The sequence below is a fragment of the Prionailurus bengalensis genome, chromosome C1, assembly GCF_016509475.1.
Source record: "Prionailurus bengalensis isolate Pbe53 chromosome C1, Fcat_Pben_1.1_paternal_pri, whole genome shotgun sequence".
Classification (NCBI taxonomy): domain Eukaryota; kingdom Metazoa; phylum Chordata; class Mammalia; order Carnivora; family Felidae; genus Prionailurus; species Prionailurus bengalensis.
In genome coordinates, this window is record NC_057345.1 from 183,403,535 (window position 1) to 183,421,468 (window position 17,934).

Here is a 17,934-nt window from a genome sequence, read left to right on the forward strand (position 1 = left end):
AGAATGTAAGAATTGTTTAACATCAGAAAAATCTATTAATATATATTTACCTCGTTGTGGTATAATAAAAGATATATTTGGTCTTTGTCTCATGTTCTTGGCACAAAGCTCTTAAAATCCTTGGCATTTCCTGAGGGAAAGGAGTGTATGTTGTTATTCATAATAAACCCCTTTCTACCAAACCTTCAGGATAAAAGCTGATCACCAGAAAGACCAAGCGTCGGATTAGAGGTTTGGAAGTTTCAGTCCCAGCCCTTGACATTTGAGGAGGGGAAGGCAGGGGGATTGGAGATGGTTCAATTGCAATGTTCAATGAGTGAATCAATCATGCCTACCTACTGAAACCTGGATAAAACATTCTTAAACAGCGAAGCCTGGGCAGCAACCCAGGTGGGTGACAATATCAGTGTGCTGGGATGGTGGTGTGTCAGGAGAGCACATGTAAGTTCTGTGCCTGCCCTGCTCTGCCTCCTATTACCTTGTCGCATGCATTTCTTCCATTTGGCTATTCCCGAGTCGTGTCCTTTATCATAAAACGGTGATCATAATTATAGAGCTTTCCTGAGTTCTATGAATCATTCCATCAAATAATCAAACCTGGGAGGGGGGTGGTCATGGGAAGTCTTATATTTATAGCCAGTTGGCCAGCCTTATGGGGACCCCAGCAATTTGTGACCAGGACCTGAAGTGAGAGGACAGTCCTGTGGCACTGAGCCCTTAACCTATGGGGTCTGGGCTAATTCAGGGTAGTTAGTGGCAGGATTAAATTGAATTGTAGGACACCTAGTTGGTATCAGAGAGGAAATCATTATTGGAAAGAGACCATACAGATTAACAAATTAAAGGGAGAAAAAGGGGTTACAGGTGAACCAAGGTTGTAAAGTCTTGTGAAGCCCAGAGCCCTTAAGCTCATTGCTTCTCCAACTTCAAACAGACTCATACACTTTTTCCTACCGTCATGTATGAATCATATAATTTTCTACTTGTGCCATCATGTTAAAAAGTACAGATTTTTTAAAACAGAGGAGCACCACTTAGATGGGTAACTCTTATCCTATTGTTTCACCAGTGGACTAAATCCATCGGTTTCACTTGAGGAGAGCTTCTCTATTAAACAATGTTTAAATGAGTAACTACTAGGAATTTGCTCTTTTCTTCCCTCCATGCCTGAACTAATGTGACACAAGGATCATGGGTAAGAGTGCACTTTGCAAATGCAAGTTTCCCTCAGCTGGGCTGAATCAAGGCCAAGAAGAAGGGCGCAGAGTCTTAGCAAGCCTATTTAACCACTTACTCGTACCCTCCAATGTAATTGCTGTCAGTAATCATGCTGACATATGTTTTTTAAAGATTTATTTATTTTTGAGAGAGACGGTGCAAGTGGGGAAGGGGCAGAGAGAAGAGGGGACAGAGGATCTGAAGCAGGCTCTGTGCTGACAGCAGTGAGGCTGATGTGGGGCTTGAACTCATGAACCATGAGATCATGACCTGAGCCAAAGTCAGATGTTCATCCAACTGAGCCACCCAGGGCCCCCCACACTGATATTTTTTATCTCCATTGATCTGACTGGCTCACTGGGAATGTAAGTAAGAAAGAGCTATTTTATTTATTAACCTCTTAATATGCCAATGCATAGAATTTCAAAAATGAGGGGTTATTCTGGATCAAGGTCAATAGATGAGCCAAAATTGAACCCAGGTTCACCAATGATTTGCAAATTTTTCATGTACTGCCAAAGTTTTAATTGGCTCCTCTCCTGTTTTTATTCTCTTCAAATTGCCACTGAAAAGTCTCCTTGAAAACTCTTCCACTGACCAACCACACTTGAAGCCACGTACCCGCCTCTGTTTCCACCCCATAAGAACCGTCAGTGTCAGATGGGCCTGTTAGAGCAAAGCTTATTGCTCTCCCCTCTCCAGCCCCACTTTGTTCCTACACTGTCTGTGGGGAATCTTCCTCCATTAAAGGACTTCAATAACTCTGCTCCACACACTGAAGTCATGCTTGGTGAGTTTCCAGCCTCATTTTTTTTTTTTTTTTCTGTTTTTCAATCGTCACTAGCCAGCAGACCCTTTCTAGAGATCAACACATCATGACTCTGTTCTGGAGCATGTACCTTCCAGGTGACCCTCATGTGCAACAAACTTTGAGAATTGCAAGCTTATTTCAATAATGTGGCACCAAGCAAGCTATTCTCTTTCTATTCCCTTTTGGAGGTATTTATTTAGTGTCTCCCTCTCAGTCAAGGCCATCTTCCATCTGCCACCTGAAGGGGAGAATTGCCACTGGTCATATTTCTGCTAGGGCTTTGTGCCATCACACCTTCCCACTGCAACACACACACAGGCTCCCTCACGTTACACCCCTACTAGCACCCAGTGTAATCACTGTTGCCACACTCACAGATACAAGATGCCTCTATGTTAAGAGATGGTTAGAATGTTCTTTTGCCACAAACCCATTATCTCTGTAGGCTGGCTTTTTGGATTTTAAGTAATAATCTTACATAGAGTGTACTTACATAGAGCATGGTACCTAGCCAAAGATATCCAGAAGGTTTGCTCAAAAACATTTCTTGTTGGGTCAGCCTTTATGAAATCCTCCCTGGGAGCTGATATTTTGGGAACAAAATATTACTGGTAAAGGGAAGCATGTGAAGTTTCCAAAGGCAAAAGCGTATGTAACCAATGAAAGGATAAAATTTCAAGGCCTGTACAGTAAAGCAGCTGTTAGATGATTTACTGGAAAATTCTTCCAAAACATAACAGAGGCTTCCTACTCCAAAGGAAATATTTTCTTTCAAGTCCATAATATTAAAGTTCAATATGTTATGTACTCAAAAGACCTCTCTAATAAAATCTGAGATTTTTCACAAAAACCTCCACCTTAGAGATTTGTTTCTTGTTCCATCCCTCTGAACAGCCAGAGCATCACTGGTGTGAGATTCATGATGTGTGTTCTAAACTCCAGACTCAATCCTTCTGTACAGTTTCCAGTATCAATAACAGAATCTGGGACTTCACTTCTCAAACATACAAGTGACTCATCCTAAACTAGGCAAATCAGACAACCTCTCACTTTCAATTAGAGATATTATCTCAGATCTGCCGGCAGGGCTCTGAGTGATTTGCAAGGCAGTGAGGACAATTGCAAAGCAATACTTACAGAAGCAAGAGGGGTGTCAGAAATGGAGAGAAAATAGACCGTTTCCAGTATCTGCCTTAGCTTTCTACATAGATGACCGGGACAGAGAAGGCCGTTCCCAGATGCTCTAGTGCCTGAGTGTTTTGGCCAAGTCCTGGTGGAAAGAATGAAGGCAACTCCAAGGTGTGCAACACATTGCACTGTCACTGCTCCACAGGCTAGAGAGGTGACCTATGGGGGCATCCGTGCAACTGAACAGGCCAAAAAGCCCCAAACCAACCCTTCCCATTTAACCTCATCCTTGGCTTTGCTGACCCACAAGACAATTGACTAGGAGGGGCGCCTGGGTGGCTCAGTCAGTTAAGCATCCGACTTCGGCTCACGTCATCATTTTGCAGTTTGTGAGTTTGAGCCCCACCTCAGACTCTGTGCTGACATCTCAGATTCTGTGTCTCCCTCTCTCTCTCTCTGCCCCTCCCCTGCTCGCACTCTGCCCCTCTCTCTCTCAAAAATAAATAAACATTAGGGGCACCTGGGTGGCTCAGTCGGTTAAGCGTCCGACTTCAGCTCAGGTCACGATCTCGCGGTCCGTGAGTTCGAGCCCCGCGTCGGGCTCTGGGCTGATGGCTCAGAGCCTGGAGCCTGTTTCCGATTCTGTGTCTCCCTCTCTCTCTGCCCCTCCCCCGTTCATGCTGTGTCTCTCTCTGTCTCAAAAATAAATAAACGTTAAAAAAAATTAAAAAAAATAAATAAACATTAAAAAAATTTTAAAGACAATTTATAGGAGTTATCAGAAAAGTATTGGACTCTGTGTAATGTTATGTGTACACGTTAACCATCCTCTGGCTCAAATGACGAGGACCCCACCTGTACAAAGGGCACTACTGAGCTTACTGAGGGGTAATTACTCCTGAGACTTTGATCCGCACAGGAAAAAAAAAAAAAAACACAGTGGAGAAAAGACACACCGTGATGCAAGTCAAAGGCAAAGCAAGACGTGTCCTGCCACTTGCATCATTTGCTGTTTTGAACAGGCCAACCGATTCCTGCCCACCTGTCCTTCAGTGTGCCAGAGTGTGGGGCAGGCCACAGTAGCAAGAGAAGTTCTCTTCCGAAGTCAGCTCTTCATCTGATTGCTGATTAATGGTGAAGTGGCTGCTCTTAGCTTTGTTGGGATGTTCAGACAGTAAGATGGGACACATGGCTTCAATATGCACGTCCATATGATGGAAACTCCAGGCTGAACAATCCTCCTTTTCTGAAGAAATGAACATGAACGTGGTTCAATAGCAACAGGGACATTGATACAGGAATGGGTTGTTCACTAACTATGACATATGAACTAAAGGTCCAGAGTCGGATCCTGACAGGAGCTGGTACTGTGGGGACGGGAGGCCTGAGCTTGCTGAGCACAGACTCTGGCTCGGCCCCCAGAGCCTGCTTGGCAGTGAAGGTTTGACTCAGCTCTGCTCTGCTACAGGAAGATAAATGAGGTATCATGTGCTTTACTGTTGGTGAAATAGGTTATGTGGGGGGAAATTGTAGAAAGTAAGTTCAAAAAAATTATTCAGTGAATATGAAAGGTCCCTATCTGAAATAGTGCATATTTGGTCCATGATGAGAAATTTTCCTCCCTTAGGAAAATAATACTGTCTTCCAAGTTACTAGAACTGTTCACTACATGGACCCTTTGAGTTGCATTGACAAGGAGGGAGTCAAACACTGCTTCCAATGACACTGTTCAATTGGGTGACAGCATGCCCCCTGACTTACATGTACTACCACACTAGTCCCAGCCGAAGAGTAACTCTAAAGTCTGCTTTGGATCAAAGCAATGAATGGGCCCAGGTCCTATTTGTTCCAAGTGGCAGGAGATACCTTGAGATCAGTTATAGGGTTGTTTCGTAGGTTTTAGCTTCCATGCTACTTTCTATGGTGTGTGTGCCCCCTTGGCTCCTTCTCTTCTCTCTTTGCTAATAGACCCCTGGTCTCATTCAGGGATCAGGCAGCAATGTGCTCACAGCAGTTAGGCTGAGGCCCAAGCATGAGTCATGATGGGCCATTCCTCTTGGCCAGTGACTAGCGCAGGGATCAAACCAAAAGAGAAACACTGCTTAGGGGCTTTGGAAAGAGGCTTTCCTCCCTAATAAAAGGAAACTTGACATGACTGAGCAGCTGAATTAACCCACCCTGCAATCCTAACTCTGGGCTTCTTTTTGGGGAGAGAATAAACTCTTAATTGTTTAACCCCCATGGATATGGTGAAAATTGCAACTAAAATCATCCTAACTGGTCCTCAGTGGTAAGAACTTGAATTTATTTTCTATTTCTGGAAGAGAAACCACATCACAGGCTCCTACATAAGCCGCAAAAATAAGCACTCATAGTAAGCTGCGTGAATTGACACAAATGAAGTCGAATTTGCTCATCTATAAAATGGGTATATAAGTAGCAACAATTACAGAGGTTTATGATGATTAATTTCTTTACTGCAGATAAAGTTCTTTTTTTTTTTATTTTTTTTTTCAACGTTTATTTATTTTTGGAACAGAGAGAGACAGAGCATGAATGGGGGAGGGGCAGGGAGAGAGGGAGACACAGAATCGGAAACAGGCTCCAGGCTCTGAGCCATCAGCCCAGAGCCTGACGCGGGGCTCGAACTCATGGGCCGCGAGATGGTGACCTGGCTGAAGTCGGACGCTTAACCGACTGCGCCACCCAGGTGCCCCCAGATAAAGTTCTTAAAATAGTACATAGAACAACGGCTCACTTTAAATGTCAGATGTCATTATTACGGAGATGAAGCAAGAAGGATTGATCATTCTGGGCTAAGTTAGGGCTACTGATTAGGAATTAAGATACAATCACTTGCAAAGAGAAAGATTTTGGCTGAGACTCAGAAAATAAAGGAGACAATAATGGCAGTTTAACAATGTCTTCATCATGCTGTTCCCTCCACAGGTACATACGGTGATCTGGCTGTGATGGCCACTCTCCTGGGTTGGCTCAGTTTACCTGATGTGGTAGGCTGAATAATGACCCTCTCCCCAACGATGTTAATGTCGTCATCCCCAGAACCTGTGACTATGCTACCTTACAAGGCACAATGAACTTTGTAGATGTGATTAAGATAGGGGTCTTAGATTTCTATCTTATGAGGGGATGGGGAGATTATCCTGGACTATCCAGTGAGGTCTAGTGTCCCTATAAGAAGGCAGAAGGACAGCCAAGTCAGTAGCGGGAGATGTGCTCTTGGAAGCAAGAGACTCCAGTGATGGGAAGACGGGGCCATGGCCAAGGAATGTAGGACGTCCTAGAAGCCAAAGAAGGCAAGGAAACTACTTCTCTCCTAAACCTCCAGAAGGAACTCGGCCCTGCCAACAGCTTGAATTTGGACTTCTGACCTCTAGAGCTGTAAGAGAATAAGTTTGTGTTGTTGAAAGCCAAAGTTTGTGGAAATGTGTTATACCAGCGATAAGAAACTAGTATTTCTGCCGAGCCACGTAAGACATGTACCTCATGTCTTACATGTATGTTCCTCTGTGTTACTTTGGATGTTTTTTGCTGCAAGTAACAGAAGCCTCAACTGAAACTGGCTTAAACAGTTAAGAGATCTAAGATCTCACATATTAAAACAGAGTAATAGAGGGGTGCCTGGGTGATTCAGTTTGCTAAGCATTGACTCTTGATATCAGCTTAGGTTGTGATCTTATGATTATGAGGTCAAACCCCGTGTTGGGCTCTGCACTGAGGGTGGAACCTGCTTGGGATTCTCTCTCCCTCTCCCCCACTCACTCTCTCTCTCTCAAAATAAATGAACATTTAAAAAATTTTAAAAATAATTAAAAAAACACAGAGTAACAGAGTGAAGGTGTTATAGGTTGGTTAATTTAGCAGCTCAATGACATCATCAGGGATCCATGTTCTTTTCCAAATTCCTGCTCCCCCATTCTCAGCATGAAGGTTTATCTCTTCAGATTAATCCACTCATGGTCAAAGGATTGCTGTGGTTCTAATCCCTACACCCTTACACATTAATGTCCAAAGGTTGAAAGATGAAATCATTTCCTTCATGCATCCCTTTTTAAGTTCCAGGAACATTCTCCCAGAAGTCCCCTAGTAGACCTTGTCTCATGTTAAAAGAGGACTTCAACTACCTCCATTTTGACCTCAGCCTGTACTTTCTAACTGATTAAGTTCCTCTTTCCAGCTTATCTCTTAACTCAGGCAAAAGACCCTGCAGGCAAATCATGCTGTGACAGGAACCCTCAAGTACTAAGGACTGCTCTGACATTGGCAAGACCCCACAAGATTGAACCCAAGACAATGATCAGCCTAACCTTTACCATCCACCTGCATGTACCCACTGACCTTTGTCCCATGTTTTCCGTATATAAACCTGGAAGCATTTTCAGCACATTAGAGACTGTCTTTGATATGCTAGTCCTCTGTCTTCTCAGTGTTGGCCTCACTGAAATAAATTCCCTCTTGTTTCACCACCACTCCACATCATACCTTTGGTGTCTGTCAGCCGCGAGTGGCCGAACCTGATCTGTTTGGGACCCCCAGAACCAGGCGCTCTTGCACCCCTGTGCCCTGGTTACAGTGTGGCATTAGCAAGAATGGAATGATTCACCTGTTTCTAAGCCACTCACCAGGGTGGGGAATGGAATCAAGATTCACCTCCTGGGACAACGGAAGAGCTGGCCCCTCCTGAGGACTTGGCAGCCCACTTTCCAGGTTGCATTAGGAAGAGGAGGGATGGTAGACGGTGTGTGGAGCATACACATACCTCCAACATTCTCTCCTTAAGGATCCTTATGAGCAGACAACTCCATCAGACAGAAAAATCTTCCAAAATAGAGGAGGCTGTCCTTTTAGCAAAATGCACACATGTCTGTAGCTTGCACTGTTTTTGCTCAAAATCTTCTGACCTGGAAGTGCATTCATTTATTTAATATTTTTCTTTGCTTAGCACAGCCCTCAAATTAATGTTTACTAAACCAAGGGTCAATAATGGTTATTTTGTGCCTCCAGTCGGTATTATTTTCTTAATTGATTCTCAGTAGTTGGACAGGTGTTTAGAGTCTACTGGAGATTTCATTAGCATAAATATTTGTATTAGAGTGAATAAAAATAAAAATATTAATTCTTATATAACATTTTCTCTGGGCCCATCATTATACAAAGGATTTTGCCTAGCTCATTTAACCTTAGCTACATGAAGCAGTACTGTTTCCTTGTGTTGCTTTATTTTCAAAGTAAGCTCTATGTCCACCATGGGGCTTGAACTTGTGATCCCAAGATTAAGAGCCTCATGCTCTACCAACTAAACCAGCCAGATGCCCCTGAAGTGGTGCTGTTTTGTTTTGTTTTTTAAAGTTTATTCACTTATGATTTCTGAGAGAGAGAGAGTACAAGCAGGGGAGGGGCAGAGAGAGAGAGAGAGACAGAGAGGGAGACACAGAATCTGAAGCAGGATCCAGGCTCCAAGTCGTCAGCGCAGAGCCCTATGTGGGGCTCCAACTCATGAACCGTGAGATCATGACCTGGGCTGAAGTCAGAGGCTTAACCAACTGAGCCACCCAGGTGCCCCATTTTTAATCCTCATTTTATAGATGGGGAAATTTAGGCACAGAAAGGAAAGCCATTGATAGTCCATATGTTCCTCCTTGGAAAAGTTAGGCAATGGTAACTCTCACAATATTTTAAAAGGAAGTAAAAACAATTCAGTAAAAATGGCCTGATACATGACATAAACTGCAGGATGATTTTATACCTTTATTTCCAAAAAACTCTTTTTCCTGTAAAATTAAATACAAGCAGCACTCAAACCTAAACTGAGGGTGGATGAAAACATAGCACAAAAATGAAAAGTGTGTCTGTGGGAAAGATACCAATAGAAAAAAGATAAACTCTATAAATTGTGGTCTAACACTCATGAACGAGACAAAAAACTTGAGGTTGATTTGGAGTCAAGATCCTTTGGCTTTACCTAGCTGGAGACCAATATTTTTAATGTCTTTTGTATGTTTGTAGAATGACTTTGACCCTTCTCTGAACTAACATCTTCTTTTAAAATGTGTATGGAGTATTGTGCTACAACCCATCTGGGCCAAAAAAGCTTCTATTATGCTTTGGCCACCGGGCTTTTCTAACCACTGTTTATCCACTTTAGTGTTATTGAGTTTAGATGTAATGAAACCAAATGATTTTTATCAATTCTTGCATACAGACAGAGACAATAATAAACGTCATATTGAATTCATTATGATTTCCTCCAGGAGAGAAAATGACACCCATAAATGCTGGCACCATTGTGTTTATATTGGTTGGCACTGCAATGGATACTGAGATGCTTTTTAAATAATCTACAGAAGAGTTGGAATTCCAATGCCAAGGAAACAAAAATTCCCTCACCTGAATCCTATTAAAGCTGACAAGGGTTTCAGTGAAGTTACTTATTTAAAGACGAGACGTTATAGATTTCATTATGCCAAATAAACCAAAGAATGACTTCAAGAACACAACAACCTGAAACACATAAAGGGAAAAGGAGGCTAATTTATGGCAAATGCAAAGCATAAAACACAAGAATTCCCAAAACAAAGCAATTTGCATGTGGCAGCATGTTGGCTTAATTCTAGCTCTACTCAAACAGAACAGATGTCCAGAAAGAAAAATTAAAAATGTTGCCAATTTATCTGAATGATTCCAAATAATAGTATATTGACATAGTAGATATAGTTGATATATCATATGTAATATTATATATATAATAATATATAATATATAATCAAGTATAGTTGATATATAATGTTATATTAGTTTCAGGTGTACAACATAGTGATTTGAATGAATATCCAGACTCTCAGTTGACATTTCTACAGCACTCTGAATCATTGCGGGTAGGGTGTTAATGAGTCCAATGCTCTGCAAACTGATTTGGCTGTATATACAAGAGCCCTACAATGTTTGGGTATTTGACCGAGTGCTTCCGCTTCTGGAAGTCGTTTTCAGGAAATAACACAAAATTCAAAAACCGTATTTGTATTCAATAATGTTTGTTTATATGGTAATTGTGCTAGTTGAGATGAGATACAATCTAAATGTCTAATAACAACAAGATGGTTAAGTGAATTATGATATATCCACTGAATGAGATGTTATTATTTCTAAAATTTATAATGAAATGAGAAAATTTTTAAATATAACGGTAAGTGCAGAAACAGGCAGAAGGCAGAAGCAAAACTGCATTTGGCATTTGGTCTTAACATTAAAAAATGCATATCCTTTTAAAAGAAATATATCTCCAAAGGCCCATTCACATGTATCAAGAGAAAGGATAAATAAGTTGTGGTATCCAGCCCATGATAAAATATTATAAAAATGTTTTCCATGAATGAGCTTTAGCCACATAAGCCAACATGGGTGAATCTTAATAATATGTCTTGATAGAAATAATGTATCAAAACAAGCTAACCAAACATTATGCTATTTAGGCACACATTCATATACATGTGCATGTGTTTCTGCATGTGTATATGTGTGTGCCTGATGAAATTAAGAAACGGTAATAAACACAAAATTTGGGACAATTAATTGGGACAATAAATTCCTCTCTGGCAGGAGGGCACAGGGTCATGGGGAATAGGGAAAAAACAAATAGATAGAGGTCAGTTACTGCTAACAGTCTTCTTCCTGGGCAGGGCAATGGATCTTTTGCTAGTCACTATGTTATATAATGAGGAATAAACAAAATTAAAGATAGCCAATCTTTAATTAAAGATGAGTCAATGACACTGTGCCACAACCAGGAATTATGTCTTATTTAATTCTTTTTTTTTTTTTAATTTTTTTTAACGTTTTTTATTTATTTTTGAGACAGGGAGAGACAGAGCATGAACAGGGGAGGGTCAGAGAGAGGGAGACACAAAATCTGAAACAGGCTCCAGGCTCTGAGCTGTCAGCACAGAGCCCGACGCGGGGCTCGAACTCACGGACCTCGAGATCATGACCTGAGCTGAAGTCGGCCACTCAACCCACTGAGCTACCCAGGCGCCCCTGTCTTATTTAATTCTTACCATTGTTAGAAAATGAGATTATGACTGACAGACATTTTTCCCTTTATACATTTCTAGAGTTTCTACTTTCTATGATTAACATTGTACTTGAAAGGTTTTAAACAAGAAACTAATCTAGAAAGCCTGTAGATATAAAAATTCAAAAGACCTATTATACCTGAGTCTGGTTGAGCTAAAATTACCAATTTAGGCCAAGCGGTTAAACCAAAAGCTAGGATTCAATTAACACTAAGCCTCAAACAGTTAGTGGGTATATTACCTGGGCCTGATTTTATTTTCTTAGTCCTGAGGATTCAAATTCTTCTCCAAGAATGTAACCATTCTGGGGCCTAAGTAGAAAGATAAAAAAGTACTGTGATTTTCTCATAACAATAATAATAGCTGACATCGATTATTACTATGCACCACATACTGCGCTAAGTGCTTTTTATCCATGGTGAGTTCATGCTCACACTGATCATGTGATAGTTATTATTATTGTCCAAATCTGACAAGTGGGGAAACTGAGGCACAAAGTAGCTAGGTGCTTCGCCCAAGATCACACAACTAGTAAATAAGGGAACTCAAAATTGGAGTCTAGACTTAACATGGGTCAAATCTCCTCCTGAGAACAACTTAACAAGTCTTATCAAATGCTGATCTTAATACATAGTTACTTACCAAAGTGGAAGCATAATCAGTCTGCAAAAAGGAACCAAGCGTGAGGGTAGATTCAGGGGCATAGCTTCTCAGGGCCTGGATCTGGAGACAGTAGTTAGAGCAGTACAGATCCCAAGGATATATTTAGCAGGCAGAATAGTAACATGCATTAAGTATCAGGCCCACAACTACTTAGGTTTACATGCAGGCTTCACTGCATATTAGCTCTGTGACCTGAGAAAGTTACTGGAATTCTCTGTGCTTCATTTCCTATGATTGTAAAGTTGGGATAATAGTAAGTACCCACCTCACAGAGTCATTGTTTGTATTAAATGAGTTAATTTATGTAAAGCACTTAGAACAATATCTGGCATACAGTACTCACTAAGTGTTACTTATTATACTTCTAGAGTATATTTTCCCAGTATGTGATCTTTAGTCTTTCCCGCTCTTTCTTTCTCTTTTTCTCTCTCATTGTACATCCATCGGATGTTTTGAATTATTTGGGAAATGAGACAGGTATTAATAAATATAGAATGAAAAATAACCTTGCCAATACTAATAAATTCACATTTATGATACGGATATAGAGGTTTAAAGATGCATAAGTTCATTTTCTTCTTCTGTTGAGAGAACCTAATTCTAGGAACAGGAGATCTGAGTTCAGGTCTTGGCTCTGTCACCAACAGTACAATCTTGAACAAGTCTCAACTTTCACCAGCCTGTCTTCTGATCTGACAGTGGAGATGGTAATGACAGAATCACCTACCTGAACCCTTTATTCTGGTATGCTTTGGCAGGTTTGTTTTTTCATTCCATCATGCACATTTGGTGAGGAACTGGGCTATGCCAGACTCAGGGTTGTAGATGGGACATGCAAACTCTGTGATGCTGAGGAATTCAGAGTCCAGGAACTACAATCCTGGAACAGGTGTGCGCACGTGCACGTGAGCAGGCAGGGATGGAAGCAACTGGAAGAGACCACAAAATATTCCTTTTGGAAGTGACGATATGCAAATTCTCAAAAATACACCAGCCCCATGCAGGGGAGGACTAGCTGTTCAAGAATGCTTTTCTTTTTGACATAAAACCTGTGCACATTTCCATGGGACTTTCTACCTACAATTGCCCCCATCTGAAGTGTTCGTTTTGCATTGGTTTTGGATTTTTAGGATTCCACAAACCTTTGAAACTTTAACTCAATTTATTAGGACAGAACATTTGTATTTGTTTGGCAGAAATTTTCTCACTGTTCATATCCAATTATTAAGTAAGTTAGATAGAAAATAATGATATTACTACTCTTTCATGCTTATCACCCTTGACATTTTCCATAAATAGAAACTTTGTTCATTGGCTGAAATCTTGTGTAATACTAAACACTGTCAAAGGCAGGGTTGGTACACCAATCTCCTTGGAGAAAAGGAAGTGGGTCTCTAATTCAATTACAGACGGAACTGAATTTGATAGCCCCAGACTATTTGCCAGTATTATTTTTGTAGCCACAAATAACCTGACAACTCAACATTTTAGTTCTCAGTGAGGTCAGAAAAAGGTCTTATTAGCCATTCATTTCATATTTCTCCATTAATTTCGTGCCCATCATGTGCATGTCCATTCAGAGCAGAAAAACCCAAGTTACCAAAGCTACACAGGTATGTGTCAAACATTAAGGTACCCTTCAACCTTAAAATTCTACGGCTTGTCATCTAAATAAAGGAGAAGGACTCCAGGAAAAAATATCTAAAACTTTTTTGTTAATCTATCATCAAGATATTTGGTATTGCTTAGACTGAATGAAAAATTGTTTAAAATTTTGCTTCTCAAAATGTAATGAAAAGAGAAATACAAATGGCTTATAAACTATGATAGGATGTCTGGCCTCATAGTGACTTTAAACAATGAAAAATAGAGCAAAATATTATTTTTCTCCTATAGAATTGGTAATTACTTGGACATTGATTGATAACACTCAATGTTGGCAGGGGGTAGAGTAACTCTCATTTCGCTGTTGGGCCTTAAAGTATTGGTAAAATTTTTCCAGAAAGAAAAAAGTCCTAATGCTTTGCCTATCCTTTGGTCCTGAAGTTCTACTTTTAAGAAATTATCTTAAGGAAATAATTATGAATGTACACAAAGATTTGCCTTCAAGGGTAATTGCTGCATTGTTTTCAATAATGAATAGTTAAAAAAAGTAAATGTCCAAAAATAGGAGATTGGTTAATTAAAAGATGCTAGACTCATACAATGATACAGTATATAATCCTTAAATATAATGTTATGTCATAATATTTTGTAGCAAGAATATGTTTATGAGATATTAACTAAAAGAGACATCATCATGCTAGCAGTGGTTATCCCTAAATATATGAATCTAAGTTGGGGTGCCTGAATGGCTCAGTCGGGTAAGCTTCTGACTTTGGCTTAGGTCACCATCTCACCGTTTGTGAGTTCAAGCCCCACCTCGGGCTGTATGCTGACAGCTCAGAGCCTGGAGCCTGCTTCAGATTCTGTGCCTCCCTCTCTCTGCCTCTCCCCTGCTCGCGCTCTATCTCTGTCTCTCAAAAATAAATAAACATTAAAAATAAATAATAAAATATATGGATCTGAGTTGACTTCTAATTTCTTTTTAGTTTTTCAGTATCTCCTATGGTGAATGCATTTACCACTTTAGTAACAATTAAAATATAATGTAATAGTTTCAATGAGAAAAAATAGATAAGATGTAATATAATGCTTCTTAAACTTGTATAAATTTCTTAATTTTTTTTTAATGTTTATTTTTATTTTTGAGAGAGAGATAGAGACAGAGCACGAGCAGGGGAGGGGCAGAGAGCGGGAGACACAGAATCCGAAGCAGGTTCCAGACTCTGAGTTGTCAGCACAGAGCTGGATGCGGGACTTAAACTCAAAAACCGCGAGATCATGACCTGGGCTGAAGTCAGACACTTAACTGACCGAGCCACCCAGGTGGCCCCTTAAACTTGTATAAACTTCTAAATGCTATTAAAGCAAACAGATAATGGCATTCACCTTATTCACCTGAGAGAGTAACTGTATTAAAACATACATTTTACTAGTTTTTATCAATTTAATTCCAAATAATACAGAGTGCAATATTTGTTGAAGACACTGTAAACACATAGGATTCTGGTGCCCTAGTAGACATTCTGTATAATACATGAGGTGGTTGTGCACTATTTCAGCGGACAGCTGGGATTTGCAAACTTGCACTCCTGTCCATGGGAAGCACGTGGAAATAATAGGAAGAGCTGACAGATGTAGGTACTTTTGTAGTTGAGTCCAAAATAATAGGGGTAGAAAGCCAACATTCACTGGTATGGGGTGGCCGGCCCTGAATTCCTGCCTCTGCCCTTCAATGGCTGTGTAACCTTGGCCAACTCACTTAACCCCAGCAAAACAAAGACAACAATCACATTGACCTCTTCCAGAGGTTTTGAGAATTAAATGAGAAAAGGAACAACATGGGTGACAAATAAGCGCTCAGTGACTTCAGCTATAATTCCATCAATAGGTTTATCACGTGGTTGGTACATTTAAAGCCTCCTGCTCAGTCCTACGTGGCCCAACCTGAGGAGGAGGGATGTCAAACAGCAAGATCTGTCAGTAACGGCCAACGTTCCTCAACATTCCCCAGGGAATAGAAAGTGCAATCCATGGAAAGAAATTGAACTTGGAAATGCCCTTGCATTCCTACCTAATTCGTGTGTGTGTGAGTGTGTGTGTGTGTGTGTGTGTGTGTTTGCCTTAACGGAATCCTGTTGTTAAAAATAAAGTAAACAAATCAGTAGAAGAAAAGAGGCACTGTCCACCATAGCTAATATTGCAAAGCCCTGGGGAGTAATATATCCACTACTTTGTGACCCAGAGCCCAGCAGGGGTTATGCTTCAAGGGATCTTCTTTGAATTGCAGGATTCTTTTTCTCTTCTTTAAACTCGTTCAAACGTTACCAAACTTTTAAGTCCTTGGATGGATAAAAAAATCTCTGAGCAAATTGGTTAGCGCTGCTGAACCCCGGGGGCGGGGGGGGGGGGGGGGGGGAGGCGGTGAGTGTCCTAACACAAGGAAGGGCCTGATTTATTCAGAGCACTGAGCACGGAGAACAATGACCACTTTATGTGGTAAAATAATTAACCTGTTAAAACAATGATCACTTACGGGAAAAATGTGAGAAAAGTTTACTTAAACCAGGAAGTCAGTGGTGAGAAGGCACTGTTGCCTTCTTGGAGAATCAGTAATTGAAAACTTCAGCTCCATGCTCCTAAAGTAAAACCCCTTGGTCTTAAGCAGGGCAGAAAAAAAAATCATGTACTTCCTGAAAAACACAAAAGCTTATTTTTTCAGATCTTAAAAAGAGATGTAATTTAGAAAAGGGATAATCACAAGCAACACTTTCTGCTGAGAACAAAAACCAAAGCAAAAAAATATTTATGGACATTCCCAAGAAACCGCTATGGCAAATCTCGTTGGAACTTTAATTCATGTGGAGACTTTGAAACATCAGCACACAGCAGGAAATGAAAGGGCATTTGAAAAATGAAGGACAACTCCAGTTTCTCCTCTATCCATACCTCCATAAATTGCAAAGAAAGTCTTTATTTTTAGCAAAATTGCTATCACATTTACAAACAGCAGTTCTGGACATGTGTCCCCAGCCCTGTGCCAACATCACTGTATCGCTGTGGATCCAAACCTACCAGAACATTTTGTTTTTCAAAAGTAGTTTTGCCTTAGAATATATTCGCATGGAGAATAGGAAATGAGAACTGTCATGGATAATGACAACTCAGGGCCTGAGAACAAAAGAAATCTGCCAGAGATCTCAAGGAGTGCACTGTGAAGGAAAGTTCCTTTTTAGCTCCCAGTGAATTCCTCAGCAATTAGTGGTTTGTCTTGAAATGATAGCAGTTGCAGGAACTGTGGCCAGAGATCCAGTGCCTGCCTCCATCCTGGGAATATCCTTGGCCCCTGAGCAAAGGAGCTGCATGGAGTTATTGTGGCACAAGGTCTGTTTTTCAAAGCTTTACTGGCCTCTCTTTCAATAATATGTGAAGGAAACAAACAAAAACTAAGCAAAGAAAAATTGTCCTTGATCAGGACTTCATAGATATTTCAAAGTAGAGGGCTGTGCTAATGCTAATACCATAAAGTATTGTTTCTGAACGAGGAAATGTGTTTCAGTATGCCAAGCTACTTCCAAGAAGTATCTTAAACACTTGGGGAAATAAGGTCCAACATAAATGGTTGTGGGATTTTGTAGGTAAGATGACTCTACCTTCCTGGCATGACTCACAAAGATGTAACAAAATGCCATGAAAAACCACATACTTCCAAAATCATGAAAATTTGTTAAAGATAGTATATTATTTTAGTTTTACATTTTTTTGTGTTACTGCTGAGACAGCTTTGCCTCCTTCCCCATCAAATGCCTGATTATAAAAGAAATGCATACTTACTGTAGCCAAATGCCGAGCATGGGGAAAACAGCACCTGTCATTCCGCTGCCCATGTGCTGCCACAACTAACATACCAGAATTTTTTGTCTTGTCTGTTTTCTATACATTTTTAAGTTTATTTATTTTGAGAAACAGAGAGAGAGAACATGAGAGGGGAAGGGTCACAGGGAGAGGGAGAGAGAGAGAGAGAGAGAGAGAGAGAGAGAGAGAGAATCCCAAGCAGGCTCCACGCTCTGTGCTAAGCTAGATGCGGGGCTGATCTCACAATGGTGAGATCATGACCTGAGCTGAAATCAAGAGTTGGATGCTTAACTGACTGAGCCACACAGGCACCCTGTTTTCTACATTTTTGAAACAACATAGTTAAGATTATACTCTGTGTGTGGGTTCATTTGATGCTTCATAGAAGTCTTCCAAGGTCATGGAGAGCACTTTGTAATTATCATTTTCAAGACACCATAATGTTTCACCACATAAATATGCCATAATTTGCTTAACTGAGTTCTGTTATTGTACATTTTGCACATTCTTTTGAACATTTGTATACTGAGGGTTTTCTTATTGCAAATAATGAGGAGATTTTCTTGC

The 17,934-nt window shown here is 40.5% G+C and overlaps 1 long non-coding RNA gene across 2 annotated transcripts; it reads right to left on the reverse strand.

The window, feature by feature from the left end:
• Positions 1 to 3,942: 3,942 nt before the first annotated feature.
• On the reverse strand, positions 3,943 to 17,499 carry LOC122479712. 2 transcript variants are annotated; one of them, XR_006296412.1, is made up of 7 exons: positions 17,347 to 17,499; positions 12,638 to 12,839; positions 11,890 to 11,970; positions 11,489 to 11,558; positions 9,566 to 9,679; positions 7,938 to 8,079; positions 3,943 to 4,403 (listed from the first exon to the last, which is right to left on the reverse strand). It is a non-coding gene; the product is annotated as an uncharacterized LOC122479712 (long non-coding RNA). The 2 variants fall into 2 exon arrangements; XR_006296413.1 differs by lacking the exon at positions 11,890 to 11,970.
• Between the last annotated feature and the right edge of the window lie 435 nt (positions 17,500 to 17,934).